This window comes from Panthera uncia, chromosome B4 (assembly GCF_023721935.1).
Source record: "Panthera uncia isolate 11264 chromosome B4, Puncia_PCG_1.0, whole genome shotgun sequence".
NCBI classification, from domain to species: Eukaryota; Metazoa; Chordata; class Mammalia; order Carnivora; family Felidae; genus Panthera; species Panthera uncia.
The window spans coordinates 37,581,990-37,603,414 of record NC_064809.1 but is presented as its reverse complement, the minus strand read 5'-3'; the positions used below and the strand labels follow the sequence as shown (position 1 = coordinate 37,603,414).

The window sequence follows — 21,425 nt, the reverse complement described above, 5'->3', positions numbered from 1 at the left end:
TAGAACCATAACTTTCTTTAATTTTATTGTACTTACCTGACCTCAAAGCCAAGGGTATATACTAGCATCATAAAAGTAAATCGGATGGAGTTCTCCCTTGTTCAATTTTCTGAAACAACTTGTATAAGAGAGATTCTTGGTTCTTTGTCTATAAAACTGTGTATTCTTTTCTTATGGGTGATAGGGATGGTTTCAATTAACTTTGCAATTCTTCAGTGGCTGTATTTCAAATTTGGCATTTCTTATGTAAATGTAAGCATATATGTATGTATGTGTGTATGCATATATGTGTGTGTGTGTGTATATATATATATATATATATGTTGTGTGTGTGTATAATTCACAAAACATCCAAGTCATTTAGGTTTTGTTTTATTTTTTAATGTTTATGTATTTTTAAGAGAGAGAGAGAGAGAGAGTATGAACAGGGGAAGCACAGAAAGAGAGGGAGACACAGAATCTGAAGCAGGCTCTAGTCTCTGAGCTGGCAGCATAGAGCCAGATGCAGGGCTCGAACTCAAGAGAGTGAGATCATGACGTGAGCCAGTCATATGCTTAACCAACTGAGCCACCCAGGTGCCCCAATTCATTTAGGTTTTCTAAATTTTGGCTTTCTAATTCACAATATTCTTTTTGATATTTTAATCCATTGCTTAGGCAGTTATTTTCCCTTTCTAAGCCTTCATTTTGTTTACATGTCATTTATTTTTAGTTATTTTTGCCAGAGATTTGCTTTACAGAGAATGAGCTTTAGATTTGTTAATCATTTTTATTGTTACTGTTCTCTATTTCAACATTATTATTTTTTATATTATTTGTATCTTGTACAAATCTGTTGCTTCTTTTCTAAATACCTGAATTGAATGCTTGACTCATATGTTTTTAGTCTTTATGGTTGGGTAATAAATGTATTTTTTTTTAAGCTACACATTTTCCTCTAAGTATTGCTTTAGTTATGTCTCTCAAATTTCAAGTCACAGTGTTTTCATTATTGTTCATCACTATTTTGTATTTTTATATGGATTCATCTTTAAATAGGAATTATTTCCAGAGTTTTTTTAAGCTACATCTTTACTAGTAATTTTTCAATTTCATGGCACTATGGTCAGAGAACAGTCTCTCTGCATCTACCCAACCATGTTGGCATCTTCTATTGTTACAGTATTAATTGCTATGGCTTGACCTCTATATTCTAAGTTCCTTTCAATACTTTGAAAATATTATTCTGTCTTCTTCTTGAAACTAGTGCTCCTATTGAGAGGATGGATGTCAATTTGATTCTCATTTTTTATAGGTTTTTTTTCTCTCTGAAAGTTTTGATATTCTTAATTTTCACCATTGATATGTCTTATGGTGATTTATTAATTTTTATATTTGTGCCTATATTGTCCAGCATTCGAAATAAATTGTCCAGTTCTTCCTAACTGCTTGTTTCTACTTCAGGCTTACAACATCCTCTTATATTTCCTTGAATATATAATGTTTATTTTAAATTTGTGTTCACTTGCTGTACTGATTTCGCTCACTCCAGCAGAGTGTATTCAGTGGGTTAAACATTTCGCTCTAGTGATTACTCTCTTTGGACATCTGATAATTTTCCCTGGAAGTTAATATTTCCTTAAGACTATCAACTAACTATTTAGGCAAGTGATATAAACTCAGGGAAGAAGTGGGATCATGGGTTCTAGTTTGTGTTTCTCCTAGTACACTGGAGGGAGGAAAGCCTTGCCTCAAGGCTCAGAGCTTCCAGCAGGACAGTCTGGACTCAGATTGCTCCTTCCCAACCCAGCCAGGAGACCCTTCTCCTAAAGAAATCTCCCAGCTAAGCACTTTCCAAGAGTTGATTCTTTCCTTGGCTGATTGCCTAGCCCACTCCCCTCTATGGCTGAGGAGGGGAGAAGGCTACTCTCAGGAGGGATTTAACAACCACCTTTATCTTTTACCTTCACACCAGCCTAAATCTGGTGTATCTCTGTCCTAATGGTAGCCTCCCTCTTCTGGCTGGCACAGGGTGGGGTGTGCCATTTTCACACCTCATGGCAAAGCAGAAGGCAATGATCCAACCAGGACAACAATCGGGAGATAATGTGACTCATCTGAAAAGTCTCCTTCCCTCCTATCAGTGGCGTCTGACCTACCTCCTTTCTAACCATCCTTTCCAACTTCTCCCCCAACTGACATCTAAGTTTCTAATGTCTCCTCAGAATTTCTTGGAGCCACTCACCTCCCCCTGGCTTCTCCAGCATCTCCAGGTTGGTTTTGGACAGGGAGCCAGCATCTGTCCTGCTTGACCATTTCTTCTGGGAGTGGAATGGTTTCTTCCCATCTGCTGATTCAGTGTCCCTGCTCTATTTCTGATCCATTTCCATGCTTTCACCACCTTACTTCATGGCTGCATCACTTTAAACAAAACAAAATGAAAAACAAGAATTCTTTCCTGGAATTAGAAATGAATTAGAATCATATGAGCAATCTAGAGCCTAGAATGGAAGGCCCAGTAGGCCCTGAGCCCTGCAGACCCTTTGTCAGAAGAGCCTTTCTCACCCCACTCCCAGCCCCTCAACCCCCTGAGCAGTTTCCCTCTCTCCAACCCTTTCTTCCTCCCTCCACCAGGTCTTTCAGGAATCTCAAGTGTTCCCCATTTTCTTAGGATTAGGTACAGATGTATGTCACTTCCTCTGCATTCTGACCTTATTTCCATCTTTCCCCTGGGCTGCACCGTACATTGGTTTGAATGGTTACTTCAAAGTCTTTCCATTCTGCACCAATAAGATTCTGCACCAAGATGGTAAGGTCCATGAGAGCAGGTCTTACTCTGAGGTCAGCCAATATGTTGGATGACAGAATCACAGTCCAAAAGCATCTCAACAAACTGGAGTGATGATGGGTTGTCTTTTGCTTACTTCAAGATGAAAAGTGAAACCAAAGGAAAAACAGGAACCTAATTTGGTAGTGGGGCCTACCACAAACATCCCTGCCACCTCTGCTACCACCATCATCTCAGCTATATTAGGCCTTTGTCCAAAGGCCCCTTCAACTTGGGCCTTCTGCTTCAATTGGGAGACTTCTCTGTAACCTAGAGGATGGCACATCCCTTGGGACCCATGCTAGGGACACCAACCCCACAGCCTGTGAAGGAAGCTTCTGCATTCTTTAAACTCTACAGCCCATTCCAGACTCCTCTGACCTTATGTAAAAATTCCTTCTCCTTTAATGCTCACACAACCTGCCACGAGCATTCTCTACCCCTCCTCATTGCTGCCAGCCAGCGACCTACTGCTCACTCTAATTTCTTCTGGTTCCTCCCCAAGAACATCCATATACTCGAGCCTCCTGCCTCTGCCCCCACCGCAGTGAGCTCCCCTGTGTGCAGCCTCATGCCTCACTTTCTCCCAAGAAACAAGCTTCTTGATAAAGTAGACTGCAAATTTCCCCACTCACTCACCCCTATTTACTACACGACTGTTGGCTCAGACTGCCCAGGGAAATGGTTCTTGCCAATATCATTGGTGACCTTGACTATGATCATTTAACATGTTTCAGCCCTAATCTTGCTGCAGCCTTTGATACTATGTACCTCTACTTCTTAAAGCTTGACCTTTCCTTGATCTCTGGGACACCACTCACTGGTGGTTTTTAATCCTCTCCAGTCTGCTCTCCCCTACCAACCATTAAATAGAAGTGTTCTCCAAATCCCAAACTCAGCCTTACCCCTCTCTGATTCTTTGATCCTGACCTCTAAAGTGGCTCACCATGGTTAATGACATCATTTGCCACCCAGATTCAGAAGCCTCTGCCTTCTGGAGACTTTCTGAGTCTTTGCTCTTCCATAAGCCCCACATTTAAATGGTCACCAAGAGCTAGCAATTCCACCTTCATGCCCTCTCTGACATCGGCCCCTCTCTCCCTGCCCTCTGTCACTGCTGTGATCAGAACCCCATCCTTGTCAAGCTGAACAATTGCTGTGACTTCCCAACTTGTCCCTCTGTGTCCAGTCTTACATTCTCCCAACCCATTCTCTGACATGCAGGCAAAGAGATATTTCTAGAACAAAAATCTATGTCAGTCCTCTGTTTAAGGCCACCCACTGGTTTTAAAATCAAATCTAAATTCCTTGGCACGGCACACAAGGCCTTGCAGGACTGGGTATTCTTAAAGGCCTCAAGTCTCTCTGACTCATTTCATCCCTCAAAAGCCAGACAGCCCCACTTCCAGAACACTTTCCCTGCACCACCCTTGTTCCTGGCTAGGAGCTCTTCCCTCATGCTCCAGGACACCATCTGGACTTACCACTTTCCATTACTTCTGATGTTATGTTAGATTGTCTGCCCCACGAGGCTATAAACTCCTTGTCTTTTGTTTCTGTGTTTTTCCATGTGTATTACAGTGCCTGAGTCCTAGTAATTGCTCTGGAAATATTAGGTGGATGGGTGGAAGGATGAATGAATGTTCTATCCTGCCTCGTGTATATTATACCATGGTTAGTTCTTTGTGCAAAACTGGAAAAGTTTAGATAATGTCAACCAGTGCAATGAAATGACTTAAAACCATGTCACTTGACAAATTTCAAAAGGGTGGGGAGGGGGGTAAGGGAAAGGGACCTAATGTTTATTGGGTAATTACTTATGACTTCCTAGTGGGCATTTTAAAAAAATGTTATCCCACTCAAACTCCGTAAGAATAATCTGAAATCAATATTATTTTCATTTTAGAGATCCATAAATAAGGCACAGAAAAACTAACTTGGCTGAGGCTACCCAGCTAAGTGGCAACACCCAGATTTAAACACAGGTCTCTGTCTGATTCCAAAACCCATGCTCTCTCCACCACAATTTTGCCCAAGGACCACTGGTACCAGTGAAGGCCAGAACCCAGGAAGAGGAAGGCTACTGTCATGGTCCTGGTGAGAGATGGGAAAAATCTGCACCAACGTGGGGATGGTGAGGTAGACATGGATTTTAGAGGCTCCTACGAGGAGCATTACACAACCTGATGTCCAGATGAGACAAGAAGAATCAGCCTGACTTCTGGAGCAAGTGGATGGATGAAGGTGTCATTGCAGAGAAATATTTGTTTTCCATGACTTTAGAGAAATGTGACCGGGTGGCAGATTCCTGTTCTCTGCAAAGAAGGATTGTCTGGCCAAGGTGAAAAGTCCTGCTTGCAGAAGTGGAGGGCAATAGACCTCAGCTCATTGCCCTTTGGCAGGGATGGTGGACAGTGTAGTACAAGCATCCACAAGAGGTGACTGAACTGGAAAATCTCAACAGGCACACATTTCCCTGCAAGTCTATGGTCTGATTCACTCCAACAGGTGTTGAATGGTCAACAAAAGCAATGCTTTTTCTTTAGCTTTTTCTCAACCTACATAAAGGTAACAAGGATGGTGGGGGTGGGGGGTGGAGGTGATTAATGTAGTTTGAGAGGATGGATGAATGTGAAAGGTGAGCTACCAGATCTCAGGCAAATATGGCCATGACTTCCCTCCCCCTTCACATCTACTGTCTGTCTGGCACCAACAACATGCTTTATATCATCTTGCTTTTTGCTTGGAAGGAAACATATGAACTTTCATATTAACTTCCTTTAAATTCAATCAAACAAACTTATTTGGTTAAAATGACATATTTTTGGAACAGCTTCTAGAGTTTTTATTTCTGCTGTATTTCTTTTTTTAAGCCATCAAATTGCCTTCCTTTGCTGCTTTGCATTTTGATGGTCTGGTGTCTGGGATCCATGGTCAGTGTGACTTTGCCCCGATCCTCCCATCACTCTGGTTTGAGATAATAGTAGGTGGCCAGTTAATTTCCAGGTAGGACAACCAGGGACCTGTTCCTCCAGCTTTCCTTGTTTCTTACCAAGACAAACCCATGCAATTCCAGGGAGGCATTCCCCTTGAGGCAGTGGGACATTTGTCCACTGATCCATAGGGGACAGCAGCTTTTGCCCATTGTAATGGACGATCAGCAAGAGAATGATTGTGGCCCTAACCCCTGAACCTCTCAGCCCAGCTTCTGACACCTCAGAGGCTTGGGGGAAATACAGAGCCACCAAAGAAAAGCTAGTTAGAAATGAGCTTGGCAATCATTGAGCCTCCCTCCCTTATTTTACAGGTGAGGAAACCATGACCCCAGGAGCTAAAGGGAGTGCTGGCTGTGTGCTGCTCCATAACTCCAGAGCCACAGCTCAGACCACGGCTCCTCATAGCCTCACCTAGCCCTTGGCCCCTAAAGCCCCTGAAGACTCTTGGAATTGGCAGAGAAAGCACAAAGGAGGGACAGCACATTGCCCTGAGCAAGCAACCACCCCAACAGCAGGCTAGCAATTGGTGGTATTTGCCTGCAGAGGCAGAGAGAGAGTGTGCAAACTCCTCTCTGCAGCAACTTTGGTCTGGGTCCGCTTGGTTATTGCACTTAGTTCTTTGTGACGGTAATGGCTCTGCTTTCACATAAGCCTGCCTGACAACTTGCTCTTTCAAACGCTGGGGGGTGGGGGGGGGGGTGGAATTAAACGCTATAATTAAGTATGGTGCCTTCCAAGTGCCTCCTTTGCAGAGATGGCAGTTAAAGGGGGGATGGGTCCCATGGGTGAGGACCCAATAGCACATCCTTTCTGTCCCCAGGTGCCTGTTTCAGGCTCTTGTGCTTTGGAATGTTTTCCAAAGTGGAGGAAACAGCAGCTTTTGGGCAATGGGGGTATGAAACTGCCACACCTTTCACATCCAGCTCAGACCAGTTAACATGAAAGATTGCCTAGAGCCTGGCCTCCCGCTGCACTGGCTCCTGCTTTCTGAGAACCAAGGAGCGAATGGAACAGATGTGAGCTCAGGGATCCTTTCTGGGCAGGGTGGGGAGGGTTGGAGATCAAGTAATTGAGGAGGAGGGGTGTCCCCTCAAGTGAAGCCCAGACGTTAGCAGGCAGCTTCTAAGGTTTCCATGGCCAAAAGAAGCCTAGACCCACAGTTTGCAAGGGTGTCTTTCCAACCAGAGAAAATGACACCACAGGCTGCCAAAACTGGACTCTACATCCTGCGAGACTGGTTGCAGAAAATAAATGTCTGTTCCTCCGTGCTAACAGTCTATCGAAATGGACCTATGCCTTTCTCCATCTTTCTTGAACAATTATGTTTTTAAGTTAAATTTAAGACATCGTGGAGGAGGAGTGGGAGGGCTCTCTACTGGTAAGATGAGGAGAATGTCTTAGATGTTCCTTGTCCTTTACAAAGCTTATTCACAATATCTCATCCCCACAATGACATGCCTGGTATTTAATATGGTTTTGACCATTGTAACTTCAACCTTTTTTTTAAAATATGAAATTTATTGTCAAATTGTCAACCTTTTTTTTAAAGCATGGGTGCAGTAGGCCCTATTATCCCAGACCTAGACCCTCCACCACCTCCCCCCACAACTAAGACAAACTCTACCTGCTCTGAAGTCCCAACCACAGTCCTGCTTTATCCTGGCCATGCTGTGAAGTAGGTGAGGTTTTGAGTGAAGCCACGGTTCCATCACCAGAAATGAATTGGCCTATGAACATGAATGGAATTCACTGAGAGGAGATCAGGCAGCTGCCAGCATTGACTAAAAGACAGAGGATAAAGGTGAGTTGCAAGGAGAGTCCCATCTGGACCCTCCAAGGCCACCTCCATGGTTAGTGTCATTGTTACTCCACCGCCTCTACTGGAATGATTCTCAGCTGTGCCACAGTATTCACATTATTCTCAAGGTGAAAATACCTGGACAGGAGCATCTCTCCCTCGTTGTCACAGGCTGGTCACAGTATATGGCTTTTTTAGTTTCCCAGTAAGGGCATACCTTCTTTTGCACAGAGGCTCACACAGTAGAGGATTTCCCAAAACAAGAAGGTAGTTCGTATGCTGTATAGCCAAAGAAAAAAGACATCTACACTGTAGGACAGCTGTCATCCCCACTTCACAAATGAGGAAACCAAGACTCACAGCCTCATGACTTTAAGTGGCTAGCTCATTGTCACTTAGTAAGAAACGTCAAGCCTCTTAGGGTGATTGTGCCTTGCTCACCAATGAAGATATACTGTCTGGAGAGAAAAGGCTTTGAGTTTGCAGTCTTGCTTTGATAGATCCTACCCACCTTTGAGTCTGACAGCAATGCTCTGTAGGTTGAGAATATCCCATACAAAGGCAGTGCTTCAATGAGGGCAAGTGGTTCAGTACAGCCCAGACCCAGGTTCTAAGGCTTCCTCTCTCTCCCCCTACTCATTTCTATGATCTTTGTCTGTCTCCTTCTGGCCCTCTTGCCAAAATATCCACAGCAGGACGAGCTCAGGGAACACAAGTTCATTCTGGAACCTGGGGTAGAATGTAAGGCAGAGCAGTGGATGAGTCTAGATAGATTGAGAGATAGCAGGGGTTTTGTATTAAGGTTTCTGGGCTTTATCCTGAGGCTGTTGGGAGCCTTGTCAGGGTTTTCAGCAGGAGAGAGACCTGAAAAAGTTTTGGGAAGTAGGGGAATGGATATGAAAGAATAAAAAAAGTGGGTGTGCAGGGAGCTAATTACTAGGCCAATATGGTAGACAGGTGGCCAGAATGGGGATGGAAAGAAATGGGGAGATTCAAAAAATATTAAGCACATGGAATCAAAAGGTCTTGGTGATTGATTAAACACAGTGTGGGTGACAGTGAGCAAAAGAGAAAACCCAAATTGCTCAGGCAACTGGATGGTCAGTGGGGCCATTCTCCAAGAGAGAGGACACTGGTGGATGAGCAGGCAAATGCATGACATGAGGCTCCAGGCATTGAGGACCCAGGCAGGAGGTTTTGAAGCTGAAAGGCCAAGTGTAGCCTCTTGGTTGGTCAGTGTGGATCACGCCCCTTCCCACCTCTCTAGTTCTGTACCTGAAGGCTGTGACCAATCAGCTTTGATACCCCTCACCAGGTGTTCAAAGGCAAATAAACCAAGCAAAGTGAAAGTCCCTTGCAAGTAGCAGCATGATGCATGGAGACCTGGGATCTTCTGTCAGTTCTGCAGCAAACTAGTTTTGTGACCTTGAGCAAATCACTTGTCCTCCCTGGGTCTTGGTTTCCTGGCCATCACTAACACTCCAGGGTTTATGGATGAATATTTGAGGAGGTGAAGTGCTATGTAAATGTTTACTGCTAATAACAAATCATCCACAAAACGTCTGCGTATTGCCTGGGCAACCCAACGGCTTTACAAGTCTTAAGTGGCTCTTGTTCTGATTCATCACATTCTATGCATTTAACTTCCAGAACAAATTTAGCCCTCAAAATATCTTGGTACATTTTCTACCCACCCCTTAACATTTAACTCCTCCATCTTCCATACCACTTCACCATTTCTGTATCACCTGTTTCCCCAGCACACCCTCATCTTTTTCCTCTTCAAGCAAAGAGCCCAGCCCCACCCACCCTTCCCCTGGAGAAGACAAAAGCCACCTGAGACACTGCTTCAGTGGGTCTGCACCAGCCACCTCCAAAAAGAGAAACCAGCAGGGCATCTAAACAAAAAGGAGCATGGGCAGGAGAGGGAAGGGGAAGTTAGGACCCAGTGAAGGGAGGGGCAAGGGAGTTATATTCAAACTTGACAATTACAGTACCTTCCCCCACACCTACTACACACATACATGCATGCTGTGAGCTTGAAGCCACAGGATCTGGGGAAGGTCTCCACAGGATGCCAATTTCAGCAGACATTCCAAGCTGTGCTGGTCACTGGCTAGAGTGCTGGTATCATCATCAGTGGCACTGGACCAGCCTGGAGTTGCAGCCCATCCTATTTGTTCACTTGGACCAGGTGCTCATCAAGGAACAACAGAACCAAGGTTTGCACTGTCGGAAGCATTTGCCTTCCGTTTGTGCCATACTCAGTTTGTGCCACCTTTTTAAAGCAACACTGCCTCTATAACATCCAGCACTGCCAAGATCTTAACCACAGGGTTATAGGACGAGCCATGAAGAGAGGTAGAAGTTCAACAACCCCCTGATTAACTGATGACCAAATTAGATGTGCAAGCTTTTGTTCCAAGGAAACTTCTTTTAAAATTACCTAGTCCAGTTTCCCTTATCCTATAACCTATTGGCTTGCTTGATTTTCCTTCCCTGTTCTGCCTCCTTACCCCATGTTCCCATAGTAATTTTCCATTATAAGGGCCAAGGGATGTTTCAAAGACATTTTGCAGTTGAGAATTGGAGAACTGAGGACCGTTGGCCTCCTCTCACAGCCTCAACCATGGGCACCTTCACACCTGGCTGGGAGCAAGATGGGCAAGTCCCTTAGACCAGCAGGTGCCACCATTCTGAGAGCTGATGAGAATAATGATAGAAACATTTGCCAAGCACTCACTGGGCTCCAGGAACTGCTGTAAGTGTCTTACATGCTTCAGCTCCTCTAAGCCTCACAACAACCCTGTGAAGTAGATACTATTCTTATTTTCATTTTACAGGTGGGGAAATCAGAGCACAGAGAAGACAACTAACTGGACCCAAGTCCCCCAGCTAGTAAGCTGTAAGCTGCAGAGTTGGGATTTGAGACCAGGCAGGCAGCTACAAATGAGGCCTCTCTGAAAACAAACCACACCCAAGGTTGCTCTTGAGGCAAAAGAAGTCATGTGGGTGGAATTTTTATCTTCTGTTCCTACCTTTCCTCTTTCCAGGTAAAGTGATGGGAAAGGGATTCTGTAAGCCTCACTCAAGTAAAGTGGGGACGATGGAATGGAGTGCATGCCTTATGGTGAAATTCAAGCCCTGTGGCTGGGATTATTTGAATTGGGATCAAATTATCAGCCCCTTTTAGATTATGCTACTTCTATCATAAGTAAAGTTCATCCTGCCCTAGTGCCTCTTCCCTCACCCTCCCCAAACATATCACCAAAATGGAACCCTTTGGGTACCCTTGAAAAGCCACTTCCAAAACCCACAGGGACCTCATTTGTTTGCAAACACCATGAAAACTGAATGTTCTTCTACATCCCCAACAATTTATTGAATTAGTTTATGTTGCATGACTAGTTTTCTGAAAGCTAACTCCTTTGAGCGTAGCCTCTGAGCATCTGTCCAAATCCCCCAGGCAAGGTGAAAACAAGATTCCCCCTCTCACTTCTTTCCTGTGCTACAGTCTGACATTTGATTGTTACATCAGCTAGTTCTAATATGATAGATAGACTACAAACCCTCTCCCCCCAAAAAACTCTGTGCTCCAAAGAAGAGACCCCAAAATTTATGAACTTCAAGTCTCTCATTCAGACGTCTTTGGTTTGTAAATCTCCTAGGCTCCCCATTCAATTACACGCCTCTGCTCAAGTACCTAAGGTAAGCCATCAAAAACCTGAGATACTCTGGCTTCAGATCAATATAATAGTTCCCTCGGTAAGGTTCCCTCTGCAAAAGAACTGGAAGTATCCCTCTCCCAAACTCCCAAACACATTGGCTTATCATTATTATTTGACACCAAAACTCACATTCTGTTTGTTCTCTGCCCAAACTCATATTCCAGTTCTTTGTTCATGAGGCCAGCATACCCCACCCCTGAGAAAATGTGTTCAAACTGCAGGAGCACATGCCTTTACAGGTGGTCTCCCCACCTCTCCAGACCTGCATCCCTATTACATTGCTTCCTCTTTAAATCATCTTTACCTCAAACAGTACAACTCATTTTTCTCCTTTCAATGTTTGTTCCCTCCCGACTCTGGGTCCGCTCATGTCTTTCTGAAGATGACACCAGAATCAAGGGAAGAAAGAAAAGCCAGCAGAAAGCCTTTGCCAGGCTCCAATAATGAGCTCTGTACTGCCTGCCCCTTTCCTGGCTGCTCATCAAAATTCTTTGTCAGTTCCTTCTAGATTTTCCCCAGCCTCTCACAAACACATTTCTTTCAAACTGTTCACCCCTTGCTCCACGAGTATTTACGGAGTGCCCACCTCATACAAGACCCTGCCTTTTGAGCCAGGGAGGATGCCAGGATTTGGAGAATAGGTCCCCACCTTCCAGAAACTTCCAGAAACAGTCTCAATAAGGAGACCTGACAATTATCAAAAGAAATGCTACAGAATCCTTTCCAAATGAGAGGAACAGGCTCCACTAGCTGCAAAAGTTCATGATGGGAGCTAAACCTGGAAGGGCAAGTGGAATGAGGGTAAGAGAGGGGGAATGGGAAAGAGGCTCTTGGTAGGGGGCCATGTGAGCAAGGACACAAACATATTTGAGGACAGTAAGTCCACTACGCAGCATGGGATGGCCAGAATAGGGCCAAGGGAGTCTAGAGAAGGTGTACAAGAGGTCAGAAAAGTATGTGGGGCAGGGAGATCTGGGTAGACCCAGGAAGCTTCTGAATACAAAGCTCAGAAATGTGTCTTGTAGACAAGGCCATCCACTGTGAAGCTAACCACTCCCCAGCAAAACCAAAGCCAGGGGAAAGGTAACAGAGCCTCCCACCAACAGCCCTGGTGATTCCTCTGCCTGAGGAGGTCCAGCTGAGCCAGGCTGACTTCCTTTCAGGCTGCGGTCCCGGCCAGCAGGGAGAGCCATCTATCACTTTGGCAGCCCACGTTTATTTGACAAGGTCCTCTGGAAAGAGCTTGTGCCTTTCAGGCAGACCCAGCTGCCTGACCATTGCTGTCTCCAACTAGATGGCAGGCCATGCTGTCTCATGGGCCTCAGTTTCCTCACCTGTACAAGAGGGGTTTAAATAAGATGAGCTAAGTTCCTCTCAGCTTTGAAATGCTATCTTGCAATCTCTCTGGGGTCCCACATTCCTTCCTCCGTGATTCTGGGGTGTCATTTTTTCCTCTAGTGTTCTCCTTCCTCTGCCTACTGCTTTCTGGCCATTGCTTTTCTCTAAAATTGCTATTTTTTTAAATATGAAAGAGTTCATTTATCATAGAAAATTTGGAACATACAGAAAAGCATAGAGACAATACGAAATCATCTATAAACCAGTCATCTGGAGAGAACTATCATTAATGACTTGACCTATATCCCTCTGTCTTTCTACATATATACCTAATCACATACTTTTATTCTTAACAAAGGTAGCACCACACAGCACATACTGTTTTGAAAATTGCTTTTCTTTTCCACTTAAAATATATATATCTCGTTGAGAGTTCCATTTCCATTACTGATTGATAGGGTTAGGCTTGGACCAACTCTCCCACTGGGAACTAGAAAAGCTGGAAGCATATAACAAACTCTGAAGGCTTGTGAATGATGATCAAGGCAGAGAAATTTTGTCTGCAGTCATCTGAAAGAGAAAGGAAATCAAGAGAAAGGAGCCCAGAATTTGGGGCCTCTTTACCCCCTCAATACAATAGCTAGTCTGTAAGCAAAAGCAGTGACAGAGAGGCGGTTAAACGAATGAGCTTTCAGCAGTCTTGTGGGATCAGTATAACCAGAATGGAGTCCAAGTCCACTAGGAAGGAAAGAGCTTGGTAAACACCCCAGGAATTCAGAGAGGACCCCAAAGGGCTACGCTCTGATGATGAAGACGGAAGCCCAGCTTTGAATCATATCAGTTCTTGAGGGAATCAAAGTGACCTACTCCCAGATGAACTAACAGCCAGCAGCAAGCCCATATCCCCTCTGGAGGAAGATAACAACACCCAGAACCTCAAATTATCTCTATAATTTTTCAAAACAAAATGTGTAGCATTCAGAAACATGTATATGGTAATGGGGCCTGGAGGACTTTCACTACCAGGTAGGATGGAAAGCTGTGGCAGACCGATGCCCCACAGAGTGCAATTAGAAAAGCAGATAAAATGCAAACATCTTGTTTAAAGACATCATAGAGCCTGTGGGCCAGTAAGAACTACACAGGATACGACTCCAGGGAGGGAAGTGGCTGACCTGCAGGTGCTGCTTCTCCAGGGGTCTTTGTCAATTCTGTGGACAGGAAAAAGCTGAGAATATTTTTCCCAGGTTGCAGGTCACTGATTCAGAAGTCTCATGGAGTTTAAGTGACAAAAACTGGAGACCTGAGGACCCTAAAAATATGTCTGATTTTTTGCCACAATACATTTGCCAAATTCTATAACTGCACAAGGCAAAAGGTTAAAATTCCCGGCAGAGAATTTCAGGCAGTTTTATGGAGCTAGAGACAAAGATTAGAGTTTGGGAAAAAGGGCCCCAGTGAACATTCTGGAGACTCAATTGGAAACCTTGGAGGTCTAAGCCCCAGGGCCAAGAGCAAACCAGGGGCAGACAGAGCCTTACCAAACCACAGCAACAGCCTTGACTGGTGACTCAGTCTAGTCCCTGGGTGGACCAGCTCCCACTCTGCCCTTTCCTAAGAGAGGAAAGGGCAAACTCTTCCTAATGTTGGTAACAGCTTCTGGGGTCTCTAAACAGTGTTACATGTAACAGTCCAGAGTTCAATAAAAAATTATAAAGCATGCCAAGAAGTAGGACCATAGCACCAAAAATCATTAATAAAACAAATGAGAGAAACAGACCTACAGTTACCCAGATACTGGAGTTAACCAACAAAAACCATAAAATAAATATGATGAGTGCCTTTAAGGAAACTGAAAGGAGGATGGGGAAAATAAATGAAAGGATAAAGAATTTCACCTAAGAACTAAAATCTATTGTTTTAATAGAATCAAATAGAAATTCTAGAACTAAAAAATACAATATTTGAAATTATGAACTCAGTATCTGACATGAAGAACTCAATGGACTTTTTAACAGCAATTTAGAGGAGGTTGAGATTATGAACATAAAGACACATCAATAGAAAAAACCACAAAAGATAAATTTTTAAATGGAAAATGTACAAAAGAGGATAAACCACTCAGAGCTATGGTCAGAAGAGTTAACATACATGAAAACATAGTCCCATGAAGAAAAAAAAAAGAAGAAATTGTTTTTGAAAAGATAATGGCCAAGAACTGATAAAGGATATCAACTCACAGGTTCAAGAACATATTTGAATCCCATAAGTAAAATCATTCCTAGGTGCACTGCAGGAAAACTGCTGAAAACAAAAGAGGGAAAAATCTTAAAAGCATCAGACACATTACCTTCAAAGGAGCAACAATAAGATCTATATCTGACTTCCCACAGAGATGATGGAAGCCACAAGACAATGGAACGCTATCCTCCAAGTGCTAAATGAAATTAACTGCCAACCCAGAGATCTACACACACCAAAACTATTTCTCAAAAATGACAGCAACATAAAGACATTTTTCAACAAATAAAAATGGAGAATTCATTACCATTGGGCCTGCCTTAAAAGAAATCTAAAAGGAATTTATTCAAGCAAAAGAAAGATGATCCCAGATGAAAATACAGAAATGTATGAAGGAAAGAATAACAGAAAAGGTAAAAATGTAGGAAAACATAAATGAGTGTTGACTTTATGAAACAAAATAATATTAACATATTATGGAGTTTAACATAGATGTAGAATTGAAATGCATGAAGACAATGACATAAAAGGAGGAAAGTGAATAAAGATAAAATAAGGTCTAGCATTATTAGGGATGCGGTGAAAATAATAGTTTCTGTTAGACTGTAAGTCAAGGATATACATTTCTAGCCTAATTACTACAAGAACAGTAAAAGAATGTATAATCACCAAGTTAATGGGGGGGGGGAATGAAATACTCAATATTTACTTACTCAAGGGGCGCCTGGGTGGCTCAGTCGGTTGAGCTTCTGACTTCGGCTCAGGTCATGATCTTGCAGTCTGTGAGTTCGAGCCCTGCGTCGGGCTCTGTGCTGGCAGCTCAGAGCCTGGAGCCTGCTTCGGATTCTGTGTCCCTCTCTCTCTGCCCCTCCCCGACTCATGCTCTGTCTCTCTGTGTCTCAGAAATAAATAAACATTAAAAAAAATTTTTTTTAAATATTTACTTACTCAAAAAGATAGTATACAAGGAGAGAAAAAGGAATATAAAACAGGTCAAATAGACAGCAAATATAGCAAATGGTAGATAAGAACCCAAGTATCTCAGTAATTACCTTACATGTAAATGGGCAGATTACTAAATATAAATAGGTTAATGCAAATACAAAGGTACTAAAAATGTAAAAATGGATTTTTTAAAAGCCACCTATCTACTGCTTACGAGAAATACTCTTTAAATATGAGTACACAGAAAGGAAGTAAATAAAAGAGTGGAAAAGATATGCAAGCACTAAGCAGATGAAAGGTAGGATAGCTATTCTAATAGCAGAGAAAGTAGACTTTACAGCAAAAACATTACCAGGTAAAGATTTATTTAATTAGAAAGGAGTCAATTCACCAGACATTGACCACAATTCTAAAGCCATATGCATGCAATAACATAGCTTTAAAATATTTAAGGCAAACTTTGACAGAATTAAAAAGAGATACAAAAAATCCACACTCAGAGTGAGTTTGATACATCTCTCTCAATAGCTAATAACAGACCCAAAACATCAGTAAGAAAAGAGAAGATCCAAACCACATGATTAACAAATGAACTGATTGGCAAATGTAAAACACCATGCTTCCTTTTATATAATGTTCAAAAACAGGCCAGGTGATGTTATTAGAAATAGGAGAGTGGCTACTTTGGAAGAGGGAAAAAAAGCTCATAGTTGTTGGAAGTGGGCATGGAGAGTTTCTGGGGTACAGGCAATGCTATTTCTTGACCTGGGGGCTAATTAGATGGGTATGTTCACTTAGAGATAACTCTTAGAATTGGTATAACTCAATGAAAACAGTTGAGTAAATATATTTGTGTAGTTGGAACACTACCTAGAGCAATAAAAAACCATCTCATCTATTTCATCAAAATGGGTAAATCTTAATTGTGGTACGTGAAATTGCACATTACAGGATATTGCAATTTTTATAAATTATAAAACATGGGCTTTATATTTTTATGGAGATATATATAGTAAAATAATAATTTCTGGATGAGAAGGTATGTACCAATTTCAGAAAAAGAGTCCCCTCTGGGGAAGTAATGAAGGGAGGAGTCTAACCTGTTATTTCTTAAAACGTTCTTAAGTAAATATGGCAAAATGTCAACATTTATTAAATGTGGCTGGAGTGTATATAGATATTTGTTTTATTTGCTCTAATTTTCTGTATCAAATATTTCATAATTTCTGAAAGTTTTAAAAATTGGGAATATGTTATGCCAGCAAATATTCTGAAATAGCAATTTTTTATTAGTTTTATTTTTTAACGTTCATTCATTTTCAGAGAGAGAGAAAGCACGAGAAGGGGAGGGGCACAGAGAGAAGGAGAGAGAGAATCCCAAGCAAGGCCCCACACTGTCAGCACAGAGCCCAACATGGGGCTTGATGCCATGAACCAAACTGTGAGATCATGACTTGAGCAGAAATCAAGAATTAGACACTTAACTGACTGAGCCACCCAGATGCCCCTGAAATATCAATTTTTAATGTTTTTTTACTACTATAAATAGTACTGTGATAATAAATATTCTTATTTTAAATATTTGTGGTATCTCTAATTTCTTTGGAGACATTCCTAGATATCAGATTCTTAGGTCAAAGGTTATAAGCATTTTAAAAGCCTATCATGGGGGCGCCTGGGTGGCTCAGTTGGTTGAGCGTCCGACTTCGGCTCAGGTCACAATCTCGCAGTCCGTGAGTTCGAGCCCCACGTCAGGCTCTGGGCTGATGGCCCAGAGCCTGGAGCCTGCTTCCGATTCTGTGTCTCCCTCTCTCTCTGCCCCTCCCCCGTTCATGCTTTGTCTCTCTCTGTCTCAAAAATAAATAAATGTTAAAAAAAAAAAAAGAGCCTATCATGGATCTTGACAGTCATCCATTAACCCTTACAGAAGAATAGAAATCAAAACAATGCTTTCTTTCTGAGAGTGGAGAATAGTCAGAGACCCATTCTCAATCCATCTCACATGCCCACATTTGGCTGTATCCATTACCAAATACTTTTAGCTAATTTTCTTTTTTTTTATTATTTAATTTCTTTTTTAAACTTACATCCAAGTTAGTTAGCATATAGTGCAACAATGATTTCAGGAGTAGATTCCTTAATACTCTTTACCCATTTAGCCCATCCCCCCTCCCACAACCCCTCCAGTAATGCTCTGTTTGTTCTCCACATTTAAATATGTTTTTGTCCTCCTCCCTGTTTTTTATATTATTTTTGCTTCCCTACCCTTATGTTCATCTGTTTTGTATCTTAAAGTCCTCATATGAGTGAAGTCATATAATTTTTGTCTTTCTCTGACTAATTTCACTTAGCATAATACCCTCCAGTTCCATCCACGTAGTTGCAAATGGCAAGATTTTATCTGTTATGATTGCCAAGGAATACTCCATTATATATATTTACCACATCTTCTTTATCCATTCATCCATCGATGGATATTTGGGCTCTTTCCATACTTTGGCTATTGTTGATAATGCTGCTATAAACACTGGGGTGCATGTGCCTCTTCGAAACTAATTTTCATAGTCTGAATCCATGATGAGAGTTCTACTGGTTGCCTGGAAGGAGCTAATAAGGAAAGGCCAGCTGTACATAATGAGGCTGGACTACCAGGGCACCCTGAGAGAGTGAGAGAGTGGTTATTCCTAACGGCACTGTGAAGGAGGCTACAGTTGACGACCTGGACTCTGATTGGACTCATCCAAGTGTGTCATTCCACATAGAATTCTGCTTGTCAGATGGTTTTCTGCACATGGCAAGTTCATGAAGTCCCTGGGGCCCACCTCCCTTCCACTGTGGCAAACCAGCTATTTCTCAGCAGAGGACGACTGCTTTTCTTTCACTCAATGCAGTGGAAAGGAAACTGAGAATTACTGGTAGAAGTTTCTCCCTCCACCCCCACCCCCAAATTCCCTGAAAGTTTGATACTGGATTTCTCTGAGCCACACCATTCCTGCCCCTGCCCCAGCTCCGCCATTCCCAGCCTTGAAAACTATGTGCTCTTCTGCTCCCGTGTTTTGTGGGTTCCAGAAACCTAAGTATGCTGTGCAGGGATGGTTACTGATGGGAACCCTATGTGGGGAGCAAGGAACCTTTGCAGTTAACCTGGAGAAACTTAGTTGGGGCAAAAAGTTAGTTGGAGTGAACAAACCCATTCCCTCAAAGGAATGGCTGACAACTCTCAACTCCACTGGACTTCTGTCTCCATTTTAAAAGAGCTTCCCAGGGGTGCCTGGGTGGCTCAGTTGGTTAAGCATCCGACTTCTGCTCAGGTCATGATCTCACAGTTTGTGAGTTCGAGCCCCATATTTGGCTCTGTGTTGACAGCTGAGAGCCTGGAGCTTGCTTCAGATTCTGTGTCTCCCTCTCTCTGCCCCTCCAACACTCATGCTCTTTCCCAAAAATAAACATTAAAAAGTTTTTCTTAATTAAAAAATAAAAATAAAAGGGCTTCCCAGAAGGCCATTTCCCCACCAGCAGCAGCACCTCTGCCACAATAGTTAGAGGCTGGAATAATTCAATGCCTGACCTATCGGATGGTGCCTTTGCATGCCCCTCCTGGGTGAGAAGTAGAAGCCTCAGCTCCTCCTTCTAAAAGAAATGCCTAAATCGCCATGACTGACCCCTTGCTTCGGAACTAGATAGCTTTGGAGCAATGCACCATGCACTGGGCAGAGCAGGTCAGGTAGACTCCAACAGCGTCCTCCGGCACAGGGGAAGAAATTAAATAACCCCAGGAGCCTCGTAGCTGATCGATCTTACATAAGGGCAGGCAGCGTGGATGAGCAGCATAATGAAATCATAGATGGTACTGGACTGGACACAGGCACCTATGGAACATTCCTGAGTAAACCGCTACATTTTTCATTGCTCAATGACAGGGGGACACGCAGATGGACTCCTTCCTTCTGCACATGACAGTATTTCTACACATATAGCCTGCACAATCTATAGCATGACATCATGGCACTGTCTGCCCCAACACCATTCTTGGCATGGCCTGCTGCCTGCTTTGGCTATAAACCATGGCTGAGTTAACAGCCAAAACCTAATGGGCTGAATCCCACCCTCCAAGATGGACACACACACTTGTAAAATCCTGCCATGGCTCCCCATTGCCTGCAGCCCAAAATCCAAGCTTGTTAGCTGGACATGCAATCATTCCAGGATCTGGCCCAAGTCTATAATTCTGGCCTCCCATCCTGCTGTGAGCCTCTTCTCACCCTGTGCTCCAGAAACATTTATCTACTTTCTCAATTTGCCCAGCATGCTTATGACTCCAAACCTTTGCTCCTGTCCCTTGCTCAGTCTAATATACTTTTTCCTTTCTCTCAACCTAGGAAAAGCCTCCCATTCTTCCAGGCCTAGATGAAAAGCTACCTTCCACATAAAGCATCCCTCTTTCCTCAAGTTTAAATGTATCTGTCCTTCTCCTGGGCCTCTATTTGCACCCTGATTTAGGTTGTTTCATTCTGTTTTATGTTTTTGTGTGCTTATTTATTTGATAGCAAGGCATTGAAACATCTGCCATATACCAGAGACTGTGCTCCACGTTGGGAATATATACACGGTCCCAACCTTGGGATAGAGAGGGGGAGATAGATATACATATGGGTAACATTAAGGAACAACAGGCAAGTCAGATATGTCCTTTGTCTGCCAAAATCCTCCAGTGGTCTCCCACATCACTCAGAATAAAGGCCAGGGTCATCACTTAGACCTAGACAACCTTACACAGCCTGCCTGTGGTTGTTTCTTGAACTATCTCCCATCACTTTCCTCTCACTCATATCCCTTTAACCTCTGACCTCTCCATCATTCCTCTAACATCCAGCAAGATTTTTCCCCAGGACATTTGCTCTTGCTGCCTGGAAACCTCCTTCCTTCAGTATTTGTAGGCCTTGCCTCCTTCCTTCCTTCCTCCCTCCCTCCCTTCCTTCCTTCCCTCCTTCCTTCCTTCTGGTATTTTGTCAAATATCACCTTCTCAGTGAGGCTTTTACTGGCCACCTATCTAAAATTCTCCCTCTCTTCCTGACACATTGTATTCTCCTTCCTGAGCATCTATTCCATTGTGCATATGCTGTTATGTGACTTCTTTGTTGCTTGCTTATCGTTTGTCTGCTCCATTGGATTGCAAGCTCCACATGGGGTGGAGGTTTTATCTGTCTTATTCACTGCTCTGCCTGGGACAGTATCTGGCATGTCATAAAGATGTGTATTAAATACCTATTGAATATATAAATCAAAGCATGAGTGGGTGCTACAGGAAATGAGAGCAAGAGCAAAGAAAGGAACAGCTCTGCTAAATCTCACCAGAGGCCTCTCCACGGAGCCCAGAGAGCTCACACCCTGAGAAACCCAGATCCAAAGAAAAGCCTGTCTTCACTGACTTTTCTTGCTAGTATAATCGGCAAAATATAAAATAGGCTCCGTAACCTGATCCATAGCTAGTCAGTCAGCCCCAAATACATATTAGACCTCTCCAGTGGGCCAAGGACAGTATAGGCTCTGAGGGCCCAGCGGTGAACAAAAC

The 21,425-nt window shown here is 43.1% G+C and overlaps 1 long non-coding RNA gene across 1 annotated transcript; it reads left to right on the top strand.

Annotated features, from left to right (window-relative positions):
• The first annotated feature begins 2,506 nt into the window (after nucleotides 1-2,506).
• LOC125918734 (uncharacterized) lies at nucleotides 2,507-17,433 on the top strand. The gene is made up of 3 exons (XR_007456566.1): nucleotides 2,507-7,603; nucleotides 10,444-10,653; nucleotides 17,176-17,433. It is a non-coding gene; the product is annotated as an uncharacterized LOC125918734 (long non-coding RNA).
• Nucleotides 17,434-21,425: the final 3,992 nt, after the last annotated feature.